The following is a 20,820-nucleotide window of genomic DNA, read 5'->3' on the forward strand; positions in this document are numbered from 1 at the left end:
TAGCTCTGATATAGCAGGAACCACTAAATTATGAAATTGCTAAATTGGGAATTGTACTTCAACCCAGAACAAAAAATGTGCTTTGACGGACACTAAATAACTTTCCCAGCTACAACAGGACAGCGGTAACGAGAGATTTAGAGGGATTTAAATTTGAGGCCTAGTATTTAGGCGCTGGGTGACAGGTATGGGTTTAGTGACAGAATTAGACTTGGAAATGCACAGAAGCGTGTGTGTGAAGTTATTCTGAATGACCCTATGTGCACCTTCAATATTATATACCCTTTTAGGGATAGATTTCAAATAGCTCTGATATAGCAGAAACCACTAAATTATGAAATTGCTAAATTGGGAATTGTACTTCAACCCAGAACAAAAAATGTGCTTTGACGGACACTAAATATCTTGCCCAGCAACAACAGTACAGCGGTGGGTAACGAGAGATTTAGAGGGATTTAAATTTGAGGCCTAGTATTTAGGCGCTGGGTCACCGGTATGGATTTAGTGACAGAATTAGACTTGGAAATGCACAGAAGCGTGTGTGTGAAGTTATTCTGAATGACCCTATGTGCACCTTCAATATTATATACCCTTTTAGGGATAGATTTCAAATAGCTCTGATATAGCAGAAACCACTAAATTATGAAATTGCTAAATTGGGAATTGTACTTCAACCCAGAACAAAAAATGTGCTTTGACGGACACTAAATATCTTGCCCAGCAACAACAGTACAGCGGTGGGTAACGAGAGATTTAGAGGGATTTAAATTTGAGGCCTAGTATTTAGGCGCTGGGTCACCGGTATGGATTTAGTGACAGAATTAGACTTGGAAATGCACAGAAGCGTGTGTGTGAAGTTATTCTGAATGACCCTATGTGCACCTTCAATATTATATACCCTTTTAGGGATAGATTTCAAATAGCTCTGATATAGCAGAAACCACTAAATTATGAAATTGCTAAATTGGGAATTGTACTTCAACCCAGAACAAAAAATGTGCTTTGACGGACACTAAATATCTTGCCCAGCAACAACAGTACAGCGGTGGGTAACGAGAGATTTAGAGGGATTTAAATTTGAGGCCTAGTATTTAGGCGCTGGGTCACCGGTATGGATTTAGTGACAGAATTAGACTTGGAAATGCACAGAAGCGTGTGTGTGAAGTTATTCTGAATGACCCTATGTGCACCTTCAATATTATATACCCTTTTAGGGATAGATTTCAAATAGCTCTGATATAGCAGAAACCACTAAATTATGAAATTGCTAAATTGGGAATTGTACTTCAACCCAGAACAAAAAATGTGCTTTGACGGACACTAAATATCTTGCCCAGCAACAACAGTACAGCGGTGGGTAACGAGAGATTTAGAGGGATTTAAATTTGAGGCCTAGTATTTAGGCGCTGGGTCACCGGTATGGATTTAGTGACAGAATTAGACTTGGAAATGCACAGAAGCGTGTGTGTGAAGTTATTCTGAATGACCCTATGTGCACCTTCAATATTATATACCCTTTTAGGGATAGATTTCAAATAGCTCTGATATAGCAGAAACCACTAAATTATGAAATTGCTAAATTGGGAATTGTACTTCAACCCAGAACAAAAAATGTGCTTTGACGGACACTAAATATCTTGCCCAGCAACAACAGTACAGCGGTGGGTAACGAGAGATTTAGAGGGATTTAAATTTGAGGCCTAGTATTTAGGCGCTGGGTCACCGGTATGGATTTAGTGACAGAATTAGACTTGGAAATGCACAGAAGCGTGTGTGTGAAGTTATTCTGAATGACCCTATGTGCACCTTCAATATTATATACCCTTTTAGGGATAGATTTCAAATAGCTCTGATATAGCAGAAACCACTAAATTATGAAATTGCTAAATTGGGAATTGTACTTCAACCCAGAACAAAAAATGTGCTTTGACGGACACTAAATATCTTGCCCAGCAACAACAGTACAGCGGTAACGAGAGATTTAGAGGGATTTAAATTTGAGGCCTAGTATTTAGGCGCTGGGTGACAGGTATGGGTTTAGTGACAGAATTAGACTTGGAAATACACAGTAGCGGGTGTGTGTGAAGTTATTCTGAATGACCCAATGTGCACCTTCAATATTATATACCCTTTTAGGGATAGATTCCAAATAGCTCTGATATAGCAGGAACCACTAAATTATGAAATTGCTAAATTGGGAATTGTACTTTAACCCAGAACAAAAAATGTGCTTTGACGGACACTAAATATCTTGCCCAGCAACAACAGTACAGCGGTAACGAGAGATTTAGAGGGATTTAAATTTGAGGCCTAGTATTTAGGCGCTGGGTGACAGGTATGGGTTTAGTGACAGAATTAGACTTGGAAATACACAGTAGCGGGTGTGTGTGAAGTTATTCTGAATGACCCAATGTGCACCTTCAATATTATATACCCTTTTAGGGATAGATTCCAAATAGCTCTGATATAGCAGGAACCACTAAATTATGAAATTGCTAAATTGGGAATTGTACTTCAACCCAGAACAAAAAATGTGCTTTGACGGACACTAAATATCTTGCCCAGCAACAACAGTACAGCGGTAACGAGAGATTTAGAGGGATTTAAATTTGAGGCCTAGTATTTAGGCGCTGGGTGACAGGTATGGGTTTAGTGACAGAATTAGACTTGGAAATACACAGTAGCGGGTGTGTGTGAAGTTATTCTGAATGACCCAATGTGCACCTTCAATATTATATACCCTTTTTGGGATAGATTTCAAATAGCTCTGATATAGCAGGAACCACTAAATTATGAAATTGCTAAATTGGGAATTGTATTTCAACCCAGAACAAGAAATGTGCTTGAACGGACACTAAATAACTCGCCCAGCTACAGCACTAGGGACAGATTTAGCTGGATATAAATTTGAGGCCTAGTATTTAGGCGCTGGGTGACCGGTATGGATTTAGTGACAGAATTAGACTGGGATATGGCCAAAAAATAAACAGACTATTGCTGGTTAAATGCACTTGGTGTGACAGCTTCACCCTGATGTAGGCTTTAGCCAAAAAACAACCACACCATTGAGGGTTAAATGCACTTGGTGACAGGCGCAGCTTGCCCCTGATTTTGTATATGGCCAAAAAATGAACAGACTATTGCTGGTTAAATGCACTTGGTGTGACAGCTTCACCCTGATGTAGGCTTTAGCCAAAAAACAACCACACCATTGAGGGTTAAATGCACTTGGTGACAGGCGCAGCTTGCCCCTGATTTTGTATATGGCCAAAAAATGAACAGACTATTGCTGGTTAAATGCACTTGGTGTGACAGCTTCACCCTGATGTAGGCTTTAGCCAAAAAACAACCACACCATTGAGGGTTAAATGCACTTGGTGACAGGCGCAGCTTGCCCCTGATTTTGTATATGGCCAAAAAATGAACAGACTATTGCTGGTTAAATGCACTTGGTGTGACAGCTTCACCCTGATGTAGGCTTTAGCCAAAAAACAACCACACCATTGAGGGTTAAATGCACTTGGTCGCAGCTTGTGCTGGCGCACCACAAGACACAAAATGGCCGCCGATCACCCCAGAAAAATGAGACTGACAAACGGTCTGTGCAGCCTAAAAACAGTGAGCAATTGAGGATCAGCAGCTCAATGATCCACAGCTGCAGATCGATCAGTTAATCAAGTCCTTTGGAGGAGTTAATCTGCCTAATCTCGCCCTACTGTCGCAGCCGCAACCTCTCCCTACGCTAATCAGAGCAGAGTGACGGGCGGCGCTATGTGACTCCAGCTTAAATAGAGGCTGGGTCACATGGTGCTCTGGCCAATCACAGCCATGCCAATAGTAGGCATGGCTGTGATGGCCTCTTGGGGCAAGTAGTATGACGCTTGTTGATTGGCTGCTTTGCAGCCTTTCAAAAAGCGCCAAGAAAGCGTCACAAAAGCGCCAAGAAAGCGACGAACACCGAACCCGAACCCGGACTTTTACGAAAATGTCCGGGTTCGGGTCCGTGTCACGGACACCCCAAAATTCGGTACGAACCCGAACTATACAGTTCGAGTTCGCTCATCCCTATCCATTAGTGATGAGTGGCAGGGACAATATTCAAATTTGTGATATTTGGCGAATATTTGGGCTAATATTCACCATATATTTGTGAATTCGAGAATTCGTTATCTCCAATCATTATTTTCTTGATTCCGGCAATTGGCAATTGAAAAATTTGCAATAAAAATTTGCATTATGAAAATCAACACTACTCCTAAAGTTAAAGATACTGCAGCCTTCTCATTGGCCCACAAGCTAGAAACAGGGAGGGATCATGTGAACTAATTAAAAAAAAAATCTCGACTATTCGAAATTACGAAAATATATCACTACATTCTAAATATTCGCAAATTCTCGAAGTGCCGATATTCGCGATAAAAATTTGCTATTCGAATATTCGTGATCAACACTATTATCTATACCTATGTACACCGGTGATTTAAAACATTACGTTATCCTAGTCCAACATTTATACAACTTTTGTGCAATATAAACGCGTTCTTATTAGTATACTAATTATAACCAATGTCTGACAAAATAAATAAATAAAGTAGGATAATTGTGTCTAAAAAAAACTAATGATATAGAGATTCTTATATGAAATTTACTTATAAAGGTACAGTCAATAGCAAAAAGCATATGCGTTTTCAATGCGCTTTTACTGCGTTATTTATCCTAAGTGTATTAATTAAATTTCAATTATCTTTATTTGATTTTAGGTTTAATAGTATCGGTATACTGTATATTATAATTTTGTAACATATCTATTATTTTTTACTTTTTATCTTTTATTTTTTGAATTTTTTGAATTTTGTATCACTATTTATTATTTATATTCTCTTCATTCTTCATTTTTATAATTTTCTTGATATTTTCTCTTCTATGATTCTTTTTTATCTTTCAGGTACAAATTGATAACTGTAAAAACACAAAATGCAATCGCACACTGCAACCAGCACTCTGCCCTGCCTTTATGCTGGATGTTGAATAAGGCATTGGTGTACATTTTGGCCAAAGCGTAATAAGCCACTCACCACGTCAAGGTCGCCTTCATGAGTGGTCCCTAACACTAGTTCCTACCTTTTATGGGCCATGACAGCCACATAAAGTCCAGGGAGCGCAGGCACAGCATGCACGCCAAGCACACTCTGCTTTTAACCCCGTCCGGTGCCATTACAGCTTTCATCGGATCCAGGGATGCAAGTACTCACATGCATGCTGAGCCCACTTTATACTTCTCCTGGTGCCTAATGGCTACTGGTAGGTGCTGTATAAGCAGACTCAGTTTTATACTGACTTTAAAACCAGCCTCCAGGGGGCAGATTAACTGGACAGGTGTGCTTGACTGCTTGGAGATCGCCACGCCTCCAATACGTACTACAAAGAGAAAAATAGGGAAATTTCAGCCCGCACAACTCCTAGCAGGTGCAGATTGCTATGGTGAAATAGAGATATAAATGTAAAAACACAAAATGCAATCGCACACTGCAACCAGCACCAGCACTCTGCCCTGCCTTTATGCTGGATGTTGAATAAGGCATTGGTGTACATTTTGGCCAAAGCGTAATAAGCCACTCACCACGTCAAGGTCGCCTTCATGAGTGGTCCCTAACACTAGTTCCTACCTTTTATGGGCCATGACAGCCACATAAAGTCCAGGGCCTTATTCAACATCCAGCATAAAGGCAGGGCAGAGTGCTGGTTGCAGTGTGCGATTGCATTTTGTGTTTTTACATTTATATCTCTATTTCGCCATAGCAATCTGCACCTGCTAGGGGTTGTGCGGGCTGAAATTTCCACAAATTGATAACTGTTGGCAATAAATATAAGGGGTGAAGGCCTCCCAGGGAGGGGAGATTGCGGTGCTGGTATACAGCTAGAGCACAATGTCCAGTCTCTAAAGTGCACCCACCCCAAATCTACAGGAATTCGAATATCTCCATCTCAACATTCAAATACCCAGGAAGTAAACTCAAAAATCCTCCTGGGCTCTACTCTTGACATATTGGCTATGTGATTTCCACCTCTCCATTGTTTTTTTTAATCTTTTTTTCAAGTTTAGTGGAATATTGGTCGTGGCATTCCTTGAAGAGTTTAGAAACTGAGTGCTGTTCAAAGCCATATTTGATGTTGGCAATGTGTCCTGCTGCTCGCTTTTTTAATGTCCGTTTGGTCCGTCTCCATCCTATATATTGCTTGCGGTATGGACCCTCCAATATATATATTACATCTGATGAATCACATGTAAGGATATCTTTAATTACAAAATGAAAGTAGTTATGTGTCGACCATACTTCTACAGTTTTTTTAATGGAAATTTGTGAGTTTGCAATTTCTGCATCTACCGCATCTTTAAAACTCTTTTAAAGACTACCAATTTGATTTAATTCCCACTTTGTTTTTCCTTACAGATGGTGCAATTTTTTATCCCAAATTAGGGGCCTTGGTGTATGTTATCTGGGGAGTATTTGCGGCGAACTTTGCGTGTTCGCGATTCGCCGAATATGCGAACATATGGATATATTCGCGCCCGCCATATTCTTTTAAATTGTGAAAAACTTTAACCCATGACCCATCCATCAGGTGGTACAGGACAGCCAATTGAGATGTTTCAGCACATGGACATACCCCCTACCTTATAAGTAAACCTGATCTGGCCTGCATTTTACATTCAGTGTTTTTTGCCAGTGTAGGGAGAGGTTGCTGTGTAAAGCAGGGACAGGCTGTTAGGGACACCAAACGCTAGCTAACAGGGCCACAAAATGCTTTTTAAGGACTGGTATAGGTGTGCTATCGATAGGTGTGATACACAGAGGGGTGCAATATACTTATAATATACTTTTATAATGAGTCAAATACACATAGATCTATATAGTGATCACCTGGAAGTCAGGGGCCTAGGGGCTAGGGGCTTACTAGGGCCATTTTTATATAGGGTAAGGTTCCAGACGGGGTCGCTCGTATCAGGGCGGGTGGTCTGTGGTTAGGCTATCAGGGACAAAATAGCACCCCCCTGTAGGGCAATATCAGGGACAGTTCTTTGCCCACCCTGTACTTTAATACCACATCATCATCTAGCCCAGAGATAGATGTTATTTTGCTTTCCCTCCAGGATTCATGGATGTGCACTGGAACCCCCTGGATTGTGGTAGGGCATATGGTTTCTGATTTGGTGCCGCCGAGCACCTGATTTAGTGCCGCCGAACACTTGTTATTGCCTACCACATCTATGCTTTTTACTTAACTTTAATAATTAAATTTATTTTCATTTAACGTTTAATTCTTCTAAATTGGCTAGTTGGTATGTTTAGTAACCATCTTGGGAGGTGACAGCTTGAATAAAGGATATAACTATTCCTCATGACTTGTTTCTGGTAAGAGCTGCATATCAATTTGTGATTCTCTATCTTTATAGTTATATCTAAGAATTCTATTTGTGTTTTACTGATATTTGATGTAAAACTAAAATTTGTTTTATTCCTATTGAGATTTAAAATCTCCTCCATATCTTGCCAAATAAAAATAATATTGTTAATATCGTGAGATATATTACTGAGGGACCATTTAAGTGATCATAAGTAGGGATGAGCGAACTCGAACTGTATAGTTCGGGTTCGTACCGAATTTTGGGGTGTCCGTGACACGGACCCGAACCCGGACATTTTCGTAAAAGTCCGGGTTCGGGTTCGGTGTTCGTCGCTTTCTTGGCGCTTTTGTGACGCTTTCTTGGCGCTTTGTGAAAGGCTGCAAAGCAGCCAATCAACAAGCGTCATACTACTTGCCCCAAGAGGCCTTCACAGCCAAGGCTACTATTGGCATGGCTGTGATTGGCCAGAGCACCATGTGACCCAGCCTCTATTTAAGCTGGAGTCACATAGCGCCGCCCGTCACTCTGCTCTGATTAGCGTAGGGAGAAGTTGCGGCTGCGACAGTAGGGCGAGATTAGGCAGATTAACTCCTCCAAAGGACTTGATTAATCGATCGATCTGCAGCTGTGCATCATTGAGCTGCTGAAATTCAAATGCTCACTGCTTTTAGGCTGCCGAGACCGTTTGTCAGTCACTTTTTTCTGGGGTGATCGGCGGCCATTTTGTGTCTTGTGCGGTGCTGCGACCAAGTGCATCCAAGCTGCGACCAAGTGCATTTAACCCTCAATGGTGTGGTTGTTTTTTGGCTAAAGCCTACATCAGGGTGAAGCTGTCACACCAAGTGCATTTAACCAGCAATAGTCTGTTTATTTTTTGGCCATATACTACATCAGGGGCAAGCTGCGCCTGTCACCAAGCGCATTTAACCCTCAATGGTGTGGTTGTTTTTTGGCTAAAGCCTACATCAGGGTGAAGCTGTCACACCAAGTGCATTTAACCAGCAATAGTCTGTTCATTTTTTGGCCATATACTACATCAGGGGCAAGCTGCGCCCGTCACCAAGTGCATTTAACCCTCAGTAGTGTGGTTGGTCAAGCTGTCACACCAAGTGCATTTAACCAGCAATAGTCTGTTCATTTTTTGGCCATATACTACATCAGGGGCAAGCTGCGCCTGTCACCAAGTGCATTTAACCCTCAATGGTGTGGTTGTTTTTTGGCTAAAGACTACATCAGGGTGAAGCTGTCACACCAAGTGCATTTAACCAGCAATAGTCTGTTCATTTTTTGGCCATATACTACATCAGGGGCAAGCTGCGCCCGTCACCAAGTGCATTTAACCCTCAGTAGTGTGGTTGGTCAAGCTGTCACACCAAGTGCATTTAACCAGCAATAGTGTGGTTATTTTTTGGCCATATCCCAGTCTAATTCTGTCACTAAATCCATACCGGTCACCCAGCGCCTAAATACTAGGCCTCAAATTTATATCCCGCTAAATCTGTCGTTACCGCTGTCCTTTTGAGGATGGGCAAGTTATTTAGTGTCCGTCAAAGCATATTTTTTGTTCTGGGTTGAAATACAATTCCCAATTTAGCAATTTCATAATTTAATGGTTTCTGCTATATCAGAGCTATTTGAAATCTATCCCTAAAAGGGTATATAATATTCAAGGTGCACATAGGGTCATTCAGAATAACTTCACACACACGCTACTGTGCATTTCCAAGTCTAATTCTGTCACTAAATCCATACCGGTCACGCAGCGCCTAAATAGTAGGCCTCAAATTTATATCCCGCTAAATCTGTCGTTACCGCTGTCCTGTTGTGGATGGGCAAGTTATTTAGTGTCCGCCAAAGCACATTTTTTGTTCTGGGTTGAAATACAATTCCCAATTTAGCAATTTCATAATTTAGTGGTTTCTGCTATATCAGAGCTATTTGAAATCTATCCCTAAAAGGGTATATAATATTCAAGGTGCACATAGGGTCATTCAGAATAACTTCACACACACGCTACTGTGCATTTCCAAGTCTAATTCTGTCACTAAATCCATACCGGTCACCCAGCGCCTAAATAGTAGGCCTCAAATTTATATCCCGCTAAATCTGTCGTTACCGCTGTCCTGTTGTGGATGGGCAAGTTATTTAGTGTCCGCCAAAGCACATTTTTTGTTCTGGGTTGAAATACAATTCCCAATTTAGCAATTTCATAATTTAGTGGTTTCTGCTATATCAGAGCTATTTGAAATCTATCCCTAAAAGGGTATATAATATTAAAGGTGCACATAGGGTCATTCAGAATAACTTCACACACACGCTACTGTGCATTTCCAAGTCGAATTCTGTCACTAAATCCATACCGGTCACCCAGCGCCTAAATACTAGGCCTCAAATTTATATCCCGCTAAATCTGTCGTTACCGCTGTCCTGTTGTGGATGGGCAAGTTATTTAGTGTCCGTCAAAGCACATTTTTTGTTCTGGGTTGAAATACAATTCCCAATTTAGCAATTTCATAATTTAGTGGTTTCTGCTATATCAGAGCTATTTGAAATCTATCCCTAAAAGGGTATATAATATTCAAGGTGCACATCGGGTCATTCAGAATAACTTCACACACACGCTACTGTGCATTTCCAAGTCTAATTCTGTCACTAAATCCATACCGGTCACCCAGCGCCTAAATAGTAGGCCTCAAATTTATATCCCGCTAAATCTGTCGTTACCGCTGTCCTGTTGTGGATGGGCAAGTTATTTAGTGTCCGCCAAAGCACATCTTTTGTTCTGGGTTGAAATACAATTCCCAATTTAGCAATTTCATAATTTAGTGGTTTCTGCTATATCAGAGCTATTTGAAATCTATCCCTAAAAGGGTATATAATATTCAAGGTGCACATAGGGTCATTCAGAATAACTTCACACACACGCTACTGTGCATTTCCAAGTCTAATTCTGTCACTAAATCCATACCGGTCACCCAGCGCCTAAATACTAGGCCTCAAATTTATATCCCGCTAAATCTGTCGTTACCGCTGTCCTGTTGTGGATGGGCAAGTTATTTAGTGTCCGTCAAAGCACATTTTTTGTTCTGGGTTGAAATACAATTCCCAATTTAGCAATTTCATAATTTAGTGGTTTCTGCTATATCAGAGCTATTTGAAATCTATCCCTAAAAGGGTATATAATATTCAAGGTGCACATAGGGTCATTCAGAATAACTTCACACACACGCTACTGTGCATTTCCAAGTCTAATTCTGTCACTAAATCCATACCGGTCACCCAGCGCCTAAATACTAGGCCTCAAATTTATATCCCGCTGAATTTGAATACAATACATTGGGCCAAATAATATTTTTGTTGTTGTGGTGAACCATAACAATGAGGAAAACATCTAGTAAGGGACGCGGACGTGGACGTGGACATGGTCGTGGTGGTGTTAGTGGACCCTCTGGTGCTGGGAGAGGACGTGGCCGTTCTGCCACATCCACACGTCCTAGTGTACCAACTACCTCAGGTCCCAGTAGCCGCCAGAATTTACAGCGATATGTGGTGGGGCCCAATGCCTTTCTAAGGATGGTAAGGCCTGAGCAGGTACAGGCATTAGTCAATTGGGTGGCCGACAGTGGATCCAGCACGTTCACATTACCTCCCACCCAGTCTTCTGCAGAAAACGCACAGATGGCGCCTGAAAACCAACCCCATCAGTCTGTCACATCACCCCCATGCATACCAGGGAAACTGTCTCAGCCTCAAGTTATGCAGCAGTCTCTTATGCTGTTTGAAGAGTCCGCTGGCAGGGTTTCCCAAGGGCATCCACCTAGCCCTTCCCCAGCGGTGAAAGACATAGAATGCACTGACGCACAACCACTTATGTTTCCTGATGATGAGGACATGGGAATACCACCTCAGCATGTCTCTGATGATGACGAAACACAGGTGCCAACTGCTGCATCTTTCTGCAGTGTGCAGACTGAACAGGAGGTCAGGGATGAAGACTGGGTGGAAGACGATGCAGGGGACGATGAGGTCCTAGACCCCACATGGAATGAAGGTCGTGCCACTGACTTTCACAGTTCGGAGGAAGAGGCAGTGGTGAGACCGAGCCAACAGCGTAGAAAAAGAGGGAGCAGTGGGCAAAAGCAGAACACCCGCCGCCAAGAGACTCCGCCTGCTACTGACCGCCGCCATCTGGGACCGAGCACCCCAAAGGCAGCTTCAAGGAGTTCCCTGGCATGGCACTTCTTCAAACAATGTGCTGGCAACAAGACCCGAGTGGTTTGCACGCTGTGCCATCAGAGCCTGAAGCGAGGCATTAACGTTCTGAACCTGAGCACAACCTGCATGACCAGGCACCTTCATGCAAAGCATGAACTGCAGTGGAGTAAACAACTTAAAACCAAGGAAGTCACTCAGGCTCCCCCTGCTACCTCTTCTGCTGCTGCCGCCTCGGCCTCTTCCTCTGCCTCTGGAGGAACGTTGGCACCTGCCGCCCAGCAAACAGGGGATGTACCACCAACACCACCACCACCTCCGTCACCAAGCGTCTCAACCATGTCACACGGCAGCGTTCAGCTCTCCATCTCACAAACATTTGAGAGAAAGCGTAAATTCCCACCTAGCCACCCTCGATCCCTGGCCCTGAATGCCAGCATTTCTAAACTACTGGCCTATGAAATGCTGTCATTTAGGCTGGTGGACACAGACAGCTTCAAACAGCTCATGTCGCTTGCTGTCCCACAGTATGTTGTTCCCAGCCGCCACTACTTCTCCAAGAGAGCCGTGCCTTCCCTGCACAACCAAGTATCCGATAAAATCAAGTGTGCACTGCGCAACGCCATCTGTAGCAAGGTCCACCTAACCACAGATACGCGTTCCAGTAAGCACGGCCAGGGACGCTATATCTCCCTAACTGCACACTGGGTAAATGTAGTGGCAGCTGGGCCCCAGGCGGAGAGCTGTTTAGCGCACGTCCTTCCGCCGCCAAGGATCGCAGGGCAACATTCTTTGCCTCCTGTTGCCACCTCCTCCTTCTCGGCTTCCTCCTTCTCTTCTTCCACCTGCTCATCCAGTCAGCCACACACCTTCACCACCAACTTCAGCACAGCCCGGGGTAAGCGTCAGCAGGCCATTCTGAAACTCATATGTTTGGGGGACAGGCCCCACACCGCACAGGAGTTGTGGCGTGGTATAGAACAACAGACCGACGAGTGGTTGCTGCCGGTGAGCCTCAAGCCCGGCCTGGTGGTGTGTGATAATGGGCGATAATGCTGCTGCATAAAGTGCGGGCCGTCTGTTCGCGCTTCCGGCGTTCACATCCTGCTGCTGCTCGCCTGTCTGCGCTACAGCGTAACTTCGGCCTTCCCGCTCACCGCCTCATATGCGACGTGCCCACCAGGTGGAACTCCACCTTGCACATGCTGGACAGACTGTGCGAGCAGCAGCAGGCCATAGTGGAGTTTCAGCTGCAGCACGCACGGGTCAGTCGCACTACAGAACAGCACCACTTCACCACCAATGACTGGGCCTCCATGCGAGACCTGTGTGCCCTGTTGCGCTGTTTCGAGTACTCCACCAACATGGCCAGTGGCGATGACACCGTTATCAGCATTACAATACCACTTCTATGTCTCCTTGAGAAAACACTTAGGGCGATGATGGAAGAGGAGGTGGCCCAGGAGGAGGAGGAGGAGGAAGAGGGGTCATTTTTAGCACTTTCAGGCCAGTCTCTTCGAAGTGACTCAGAGGGAGGTTTTTGGCAACAGCAGAGGCCAGGTACAAATGTGGCCAGACAGGGCCCACTACTGGAGGACGAGGAGGACGAGGATGAGGAGGAGGTGGAGGAGGATGAGGATGAAGCATGGTCACAGCGGGGTGGCACCCAACGCAGCTCGGGTCCATCACTGGTGCGTGGCTGGGGGGAAAGACAGGACAATGACGATACGCCTCCCACAGAGGACAGCTTGTCCTTACCCCTGGGCAGCCTGGCACACATGAGCGACTGAATGCTGCAGTGCCTGCGCAACGACAGCAGAGTTGCCCACATTTTAACGTGTGCGGACTACTGGGTTGCCACCCTGCTGGATCCACGCTACAAAGACAATGTGCCCACCTTACTTCCTGCACTGGAGCGTGATAGGAAGATGCGCGAGTACAAGCGCACGTTGGTAGACGCGCTACTGAGAGCATTCCCAAATGTCACAGGGGAACAAGTGGAAGCCCAAGGCCAAGGCAGAGGAGGAGCAAGAGGTCGCCAAGGCAGCTGTGTCAATGCCAGCTCCTCTGAGGGCAGGGTTAGCATGGCAGAGATGTGGAAAACTTTTGTCAACACGCCACAGCTAACTGCACCACCACCTGATACGCAACGTGTTAGCAGGAGGCAACATTTCACTAACATGGTGGAACAGTACATGTGCACACCCCTCCACGTACTGATGGTTCGGCCCCATTCAACTTCTGGGTCTCTAAATTGTCCACGTGGCCAGAGCTAGCCTTTTATGCCTTGGAGGTGCTGGCCTGCCCGGCGGTCAGCGTTTTGTCTGAACGTGTATTCAGCACGGCAGGGGGCGTCATTACAGACAAACGCAGCCGCCTGTCTACAGCCAATGTGGACAAGCTGACATTCATAAAAATGAACCAGGCATGGATCCCACAGGACCTGTCCGTCCCTTGTCCAGATTAGACATTAACTACCTCCCCTTAACCATATATTATTGGACTCCAGGGCACTTCCTCATTCAATCCTATTTTTATTTTCATTTTACCATTATATTGCGAGGCTACCCAAAGTTGAATGAACCTCTCCTCTGTCTGGGTGCCGGGGCCTAAATATATGCCAATGGACTGTTCCAATGTTGGGTGACGTGAAGCCTTATTCTCTGCTATGACATGCAGACTAATTCTCTGCTGACATGAAGACAGATCCTCTGTTACGGGACCTCTCTCCTCTGCCTGGGTAATGGGGCTAAATTTATGAAAATGGACTGTTGCAGTGGTGGCTTACGTGAAGCCTGATTTTCTGCTATGACATGCAGACTGATTCTCTGCTGACATGAAGCCAGATCCTCTGATACGGGACCTCTCTCCTCTGCCTGTGTGCTGGGCCTAAATATATGCCAATGGACTGTTGCAGTGGTGGCTGACGTGAAGACTCATTCTCTGCTATGACATGCAGACTGATTCTCTGCTGACATGAAGCCAGATTTTCTGTTACGGGACCTCTCTCCTCTGCCTGGGTGCTGGGCCTAAATTTATGAAAATGGACTGTTGCAGTGGTGGGTGACGTGAAGCCTGATTCTCTGCTATGACATGAAGACTGATTCTCTGCTGACATGAAGCCAGATTGTCTGTTACGGGACCTCTCTCCTCTGCCTGGGTGCAGGGCCTAAATTTATGAAAATGGACTGTTGCAGTGGTGGGTGACGTGAAGCCTCATTCTCTGCTATGACATGAAGACTGATTCTCTGCTGACATGAAGCCAGATTGTCTGTTACGGGACCTCTCTCCTCTGCCTGGGTGCTGGGCCTAAATTTCTGAAAATAGACTGTTGCAGTGGTGGGTGACGTGAAGCCTGATTCTCTGCTATGATATGAAGACTGATTCTCTGCTGACATGAAGCCAGATCCTCTGTTACGGGACCTCTCTCCTTTGCCTGGGTGCTGGGCCTAAATATCTGACAATGGACTGTTACATTGGTGGCTGACGTGAAGCCTCATTCTCTGCTATGACATGCAGACTAATTCTCTGCTGACATGAAGCCAGATTGTCTGTTACGGGACCTCTCTCCTCTGCCTGGGTGCTGGGCCTAAATTTATGAAAATGGACTCTTACAGTGGTGGCTGACGTGAAGCCTGATTTTCTGCTATGACATGCAGACTGATTCTCTGCTGACATGAAGCCAGATCCTCTGTTACGGGACCTCTCTCCTCTGCCTGTGTGCTGGGCCTAAATATATGCCAATGGACTGTTGCAGTGGTGGCTGACGTGAAGCCTCATTCTCTGCTATGACATGCGGACTAATTCTCTGCTGACATGAATCCAGATTGTCTGTTACAGGACCTCTCTCCTCTGCCTGGGTGCTGGGCCTAAATTTATGAAAATGGACTGTTGCAGTGGTGGGTGACGTGAAGCCTGATTCTCTGCTATGATATGAAGACTGATACTCTGCTGACATGAATCCAGATCCTCTGTTACGGGACCTCTCTCCTCTGCCTGGGTGCTGAGCCTAAATATCTGACAATGGACTGTTGCATTGGTGGCTGACGTGAAGCCTGATTCTCTGCTATGACATGCAGACTAATTCTCTGCTGACATGAAGCCAGATTGTCTGTTACGGGACCTCTCTCCTCTGCCTGGGTGCTGGGCCTAAATTTATGAAAATGGACTGTTGCAGTGGTGGGTGACGTGAAGCCTGATTCTCTGCTATGACATGAAGACTGATTCTCTGCTGACATGAAGCCAGATTGTCTGTTACGGGACCTCTCTCCTCTGCCTGGGTGCTGGGCCTAAATTTATGAAAATGGACTCTTACAGTGGTGGGTGATGTGAAGCCTGATTCTCTGCTATGACATGAAGACTGATTCTCTGCTGACATGAAGCCAGATTGTCTGTTATGGGACCTCTCTCCTCTGCCTGGGTGCTGGGCCTAAATTTATGAAAATGGACTCTTACAGTGGTGGGTGACGTGAAGCCTGATTCTCTGCTATGACATGAAGGCTGATTCTCTGCTGACATGAAGCCAGATTGTATGTTACGGGACCTCTCTCCTCTGCCTGGGTGCTGGGCCTAAATTTATGAAAATGGACTGTTGCAGTGGTGGGTGACGTGAAGCCTGATTCTCTGCTATGACATGCAGACTAATTCTCTGCTGACATGAAGCCAGATTGTCTGTTACGGGACCTCTCTCCTCTGCCTGGGTGCTGGGCCTAAATTTATGAAAATGGACTGTTGCAGTGGTGGGTGACGTGAAGCCTGATTCTCTGCTATGATATGAAGACTGATTCTCTGCTGACATGAAGCCAGATCCTCTGTTACGGGACCTCTCTCCTCTGCCTGGGTGCTGGGCCTAAATTTATGAAAATGGACTGTTGCAGTGGTGGGTGACGTGAAGCCTGATTCTCTGCTATGATATGAAGACTGATTCTCTGCTGACATGAAGCCAGATCCTCTGTTACGGGACCTCTCTCCTCTGCCTGGGTGCTGGGCCTAAATATCTGACAATGGACTGTTGCATTGGTGGCTGACGTGAAGCCTGATTCTCTGCTATGACATGCAGACTAATTCTCTGCTGACATGAAGCCAGATTGTCTGTTACGGGACCTCTCTCCTCTGCCTGGGTGCTGGGCCTAAATTTATGAAAATGGACTGTTGCAGTGGTGGGTGACGTGAAGCCTGATTCTCTGCTATGACATGAAGACTGATTCTCTGCTGACATGAAGCCAGATTGTCTGTTACGGGACCTCTCTCCTCTGCCTGGGTGCTGGGCCTAAATTTATGAAAATGGACTCTTACAGTGGTGGGTGACGTGAAGCCTGATTCTCTGCTATGACATGAAGACTGATTCTCTGCTGACATGAAGCCAGATCCTCTGTTACGGGACCTCTCTCCTCTGCCTGGGTGCTGGGCCTAAATTTATGAAAATGGACTCTTACAGTGGTGGGTGACGTGAAGCCTGATTCTCTGCTATGACATGAAGGCTGATTCTCTGCTGACATGAAGCCAGATTGTCTGTTACGGGACCTCTCTCCTCTGCCTGGGTGCTGGGCCTAAATTTATGAAAATGGACTGTTGCAGTGGTGGGTGACGTGAAGCCTGATTCTCTGCTATGATATGAAGACTGATTCTCTGCTGACATGAAGCCAGATCCTCTGTTACGGGACCTCTCTCCTCTGCCTGGGTGCTGGGCCTAAATATCTGACAATGGACTGTTGCATTGGTGGCTGACGTGAAGCCTGATTCTCTGCTATGACATGCAGACTAATTCTCTGCTGACATGAAGCCAGATTGTCTGTTACGGGACCTCTCTTCTCTGCCTGGGTGCTGGGCCTAAATTTATGAAAATGGACTGTTGCAGTGGTGGGTGACGTGAAGCCTGATTCTCTGCTATGATATGAAGACTGATTCTCTGCTGACATGAAGCCAGATCCTCTGTTACGGGACCTCTCTCCTCTGCCTGGGTGCTGGGCCTAAATTTATGAAAATGGACTGTTGCAGTGGTGGGTGACGTGAAGCCTGATTCTCTGCTATGATATGAAGACTGATTCTCTGCTGACATGAAGCCAGATCCTCTGTTACGGGACCTCTCTCCTCTGCCTGGGTGCTGGGCCTAAATATCTGACAATGGACTGTTGCATTGGTGGCTGACGTGAAGCCTGATTCTCTGCTATGACATGCAGACTAATTCTCTGCTGACATGAAGCCAGATTGTCTGTTACGGGACCTCTCTCCTCTGCCTGGGTGCTGGGCCTAAATTTATGAAAATGGACTGTTGCAGTGGTGGGTGACGTGAAGCCTGATTCTCTGCTATGACATGAAGACTGATTCTCTGCTGACATGAAGCCAGATTGTCTGTTACGGGACCTCTCTCCTCTGCCTGGGTGCTGGGCCTAAATTTATGAAAATGGACTCTTACAGTGGTGTGTGACGTGAAGCCTGATTCTCTGCTATGACATGAAGACTGATTCTCTGCTGAGATGAAGCCAGATCCTCTGTTACGGGACCTCTCTCCTCTGCCTGGGTGCTGGGCCTAAATATCTGACAATGGACTGTTGCATTGGTGGCTGACGTGAAGCCTGATTCTCTGCTATGACATGCAGACTAATTCTCTGCTGACATGAAGCCAGATTGTCTGTTACGGGACCTCTCTCCTCTGCCTGGGTGCTGGGCCTAAATTTATGAAAATGGACTGTTGCAGTGGTGGGTGACCTGAAGCCTGATTCTCTGCTATGACATGAAGACTGATTCTCTGCTGACATGAGCCAGATTGTCTGTTACGGGACCTCTCTCCTCTGCCTGGGTGCCGGGGCCTAAATATCTGAGAATGTACTGTTCCAGAGGTGGGTGACGGGAAGCCAGATTCTCTGCTATGGGACCTCTCTCCAATTGATTTTGGTTAATTTTTATTTATTTAATTTTTATTTTAATTCATTTCCCTATCCACATTTGTTTGCAGGGGATTTACCTACATGTTGCTGCCTTTTGCAGCCCTCTAGCCCTTTCCTGGGCTGTTTTACAGCCGTTTTAGTGCTGAAAAGTTCGGGTCCCCATTGCTTTCAATGGGGTTAGGGTTCGGGACGAAGTTCGGATCGGGTTCGGATCCCGAACCCGAACATTTTCGGGAAGTTCGGCCGAACTTCTCGAACCCGAACATCTAGGTGTTCGCTCAACTCTAATCATAAGGACTCGTGCCTGTATTGTGAACTGCAAACGGAAGGTCTACAATATATGGTCGTCTTCACCCCATGCTGCGGATGCGGACCTGTTGACTTGAATGGGTCCGATATCCTAAAAATACGGCAAAAGATAGGACATGCACTATCTTTTGCAGAGCGGAGGCACGAATCGTAAGCCCAAGGAAATACTCAGATGCACTTCCATGGGCTTTTAAATCCATGCTTATGTGCTGCAAAAGATAGGACATGTCATATCTTTGCCGAATTTTGTGGAGTGGGGACCGATCCAAGTCAATGGGTCCGCACCACAATATGGAATTCACACAGGCATTGCCTGTGCATTGCGGATTGCTATTTGCAGTCCGAAGCTCAGTCACAGTGACCATATGGGAATGTGAAGAGCCCTAACACTGATTTGTCTGATATTAGAATCGGTTGATTGTCTCATGCTATTTACCAATGGTGTGTATACTGTGCCATAGTGGTAGCCCATGCAAGTGCTATGAGGCCTTGGAAACAGCAGATCCTTTTGCCTGAGTTGATAAATCCAGCACTATAATAGAGGGCTAATTTTAGTGTTTTCAATGAGCCCTAAACTTTTCCATTTGTGCCACTGCTGTTGACTTATTTATTGATTATTTGTAAAAATAAAATCCATTTACTATATTTTTCCCTTTATAAGATGTACCTGATAAAAAGATGAATCTAGGATTTAGAGGAGGAAAATAAGAACAGACCCCAATAGTCATCAAACTTCTTTTCAGAACCCCATATCAAACCTCAGATCAAACCCTATATCAGACCTCAGATTCGACCCCCATGTCAGACCTCAGATCAGGCCCTCATATCAGACCTCAGATCAGGACCCCATATCAGACCTCAGATCAGACCCCCATATCAGACCTTAGATCAGACCCCCATATCAGACTCCCATCAGAGCTCAGATAAGACCCCCCCCCTCAGAGATAAAATAAATAAATGAACTTACCTCTCCTGCTCCACCGCCACTCTGTAGACCCAGCAGTCTCTCCTGCACTCACCTCTCCCTGGTCTTCTCCAGGCTCACACTGCACTGTGACCTGACTGTGTACAGCATCAGGTCATAGTGTGTGGTCTATGTCCAGATACTGTACGCAGTTAGGTCATCAGCAGTGCTGCACCTGGAGGAAAACTAGGGAGTGTTGAATACAAGCAGCAAGAGCAGAACTTCACTTACCACTCCATGTGTCTCCTGCATACTACTAAGTGTTTTCATAACCAAAGCGCTCACTAGTATTCACTTTATAAGACAAACTGCCATTTTTCAAAAAGTGTTTCTTATAAAGTAAAAAATACAGTAATTCAGCATTAATAAAACAGATTATGAAACATGTTTTTAATTTCCCAGATTGTCTGGTAGTGTATAGTATACAAATAATTTCATGCCATATTAAAAAGAAAGACTGCACTGATTATTAACATGAAGAAAGGAAAAAAGAATCAACTGAAATGTCAGCAAACCCATGCTATCTCACCTGTAAGCCCTCCAATACAAACAAAATCATAGCAGAATCTGCACTATAAAATACGTATTTAAGGAAAGTGGGAATTTTATCTGTAGGCTTTCCAATCACAACACTTTGGATGTTCTCAAAAGATCTGATGAGTCAGGCACTCCATAAACTTTTTTCTTTTTTCTTTCAATAATACAGAACTGCTGAATATGCATGTAACTTCTTTGCAGGAAGAACATCTAAGAAGTAATTGACTGTCTAAATGATAGTTCAGAAAGGATTTGTCCATTTTCAAATGTGTGCAATTCTTTCTGTCTGTAAATAAGGCCGACTCTACCTTTCTACAAACAGCCTAATCAAAGTCAATTTGAAAATGTGCTGGAAAAGCAAAAAAGGAGAGCACATGAACTTTGCAGCGGGCAATTAGACTGAAAAACAGAAAGAAAATATTTGGCAAAGTTCTCCTTAGCATTTGCTCAAAATTGAAAGAAAACGTAATCTGAGGAACACTTTAAAGTTGCAAAACGTTGTT

Source organism: Bufo gargarizans, chromosome 5 (assembly GCF_014858855.1).
Source record: "Bufo gargarizans isolate SCDJY-AF-19 chromosome 5, ASM1485885v1, whole genome shotgun sequence".
NCBI classification, from domain to species: Eukaryota; Metazoa; Chordata; class Amphibia; order Anura; family Bufonidae; genus Bufo; species Bufo gargarizans.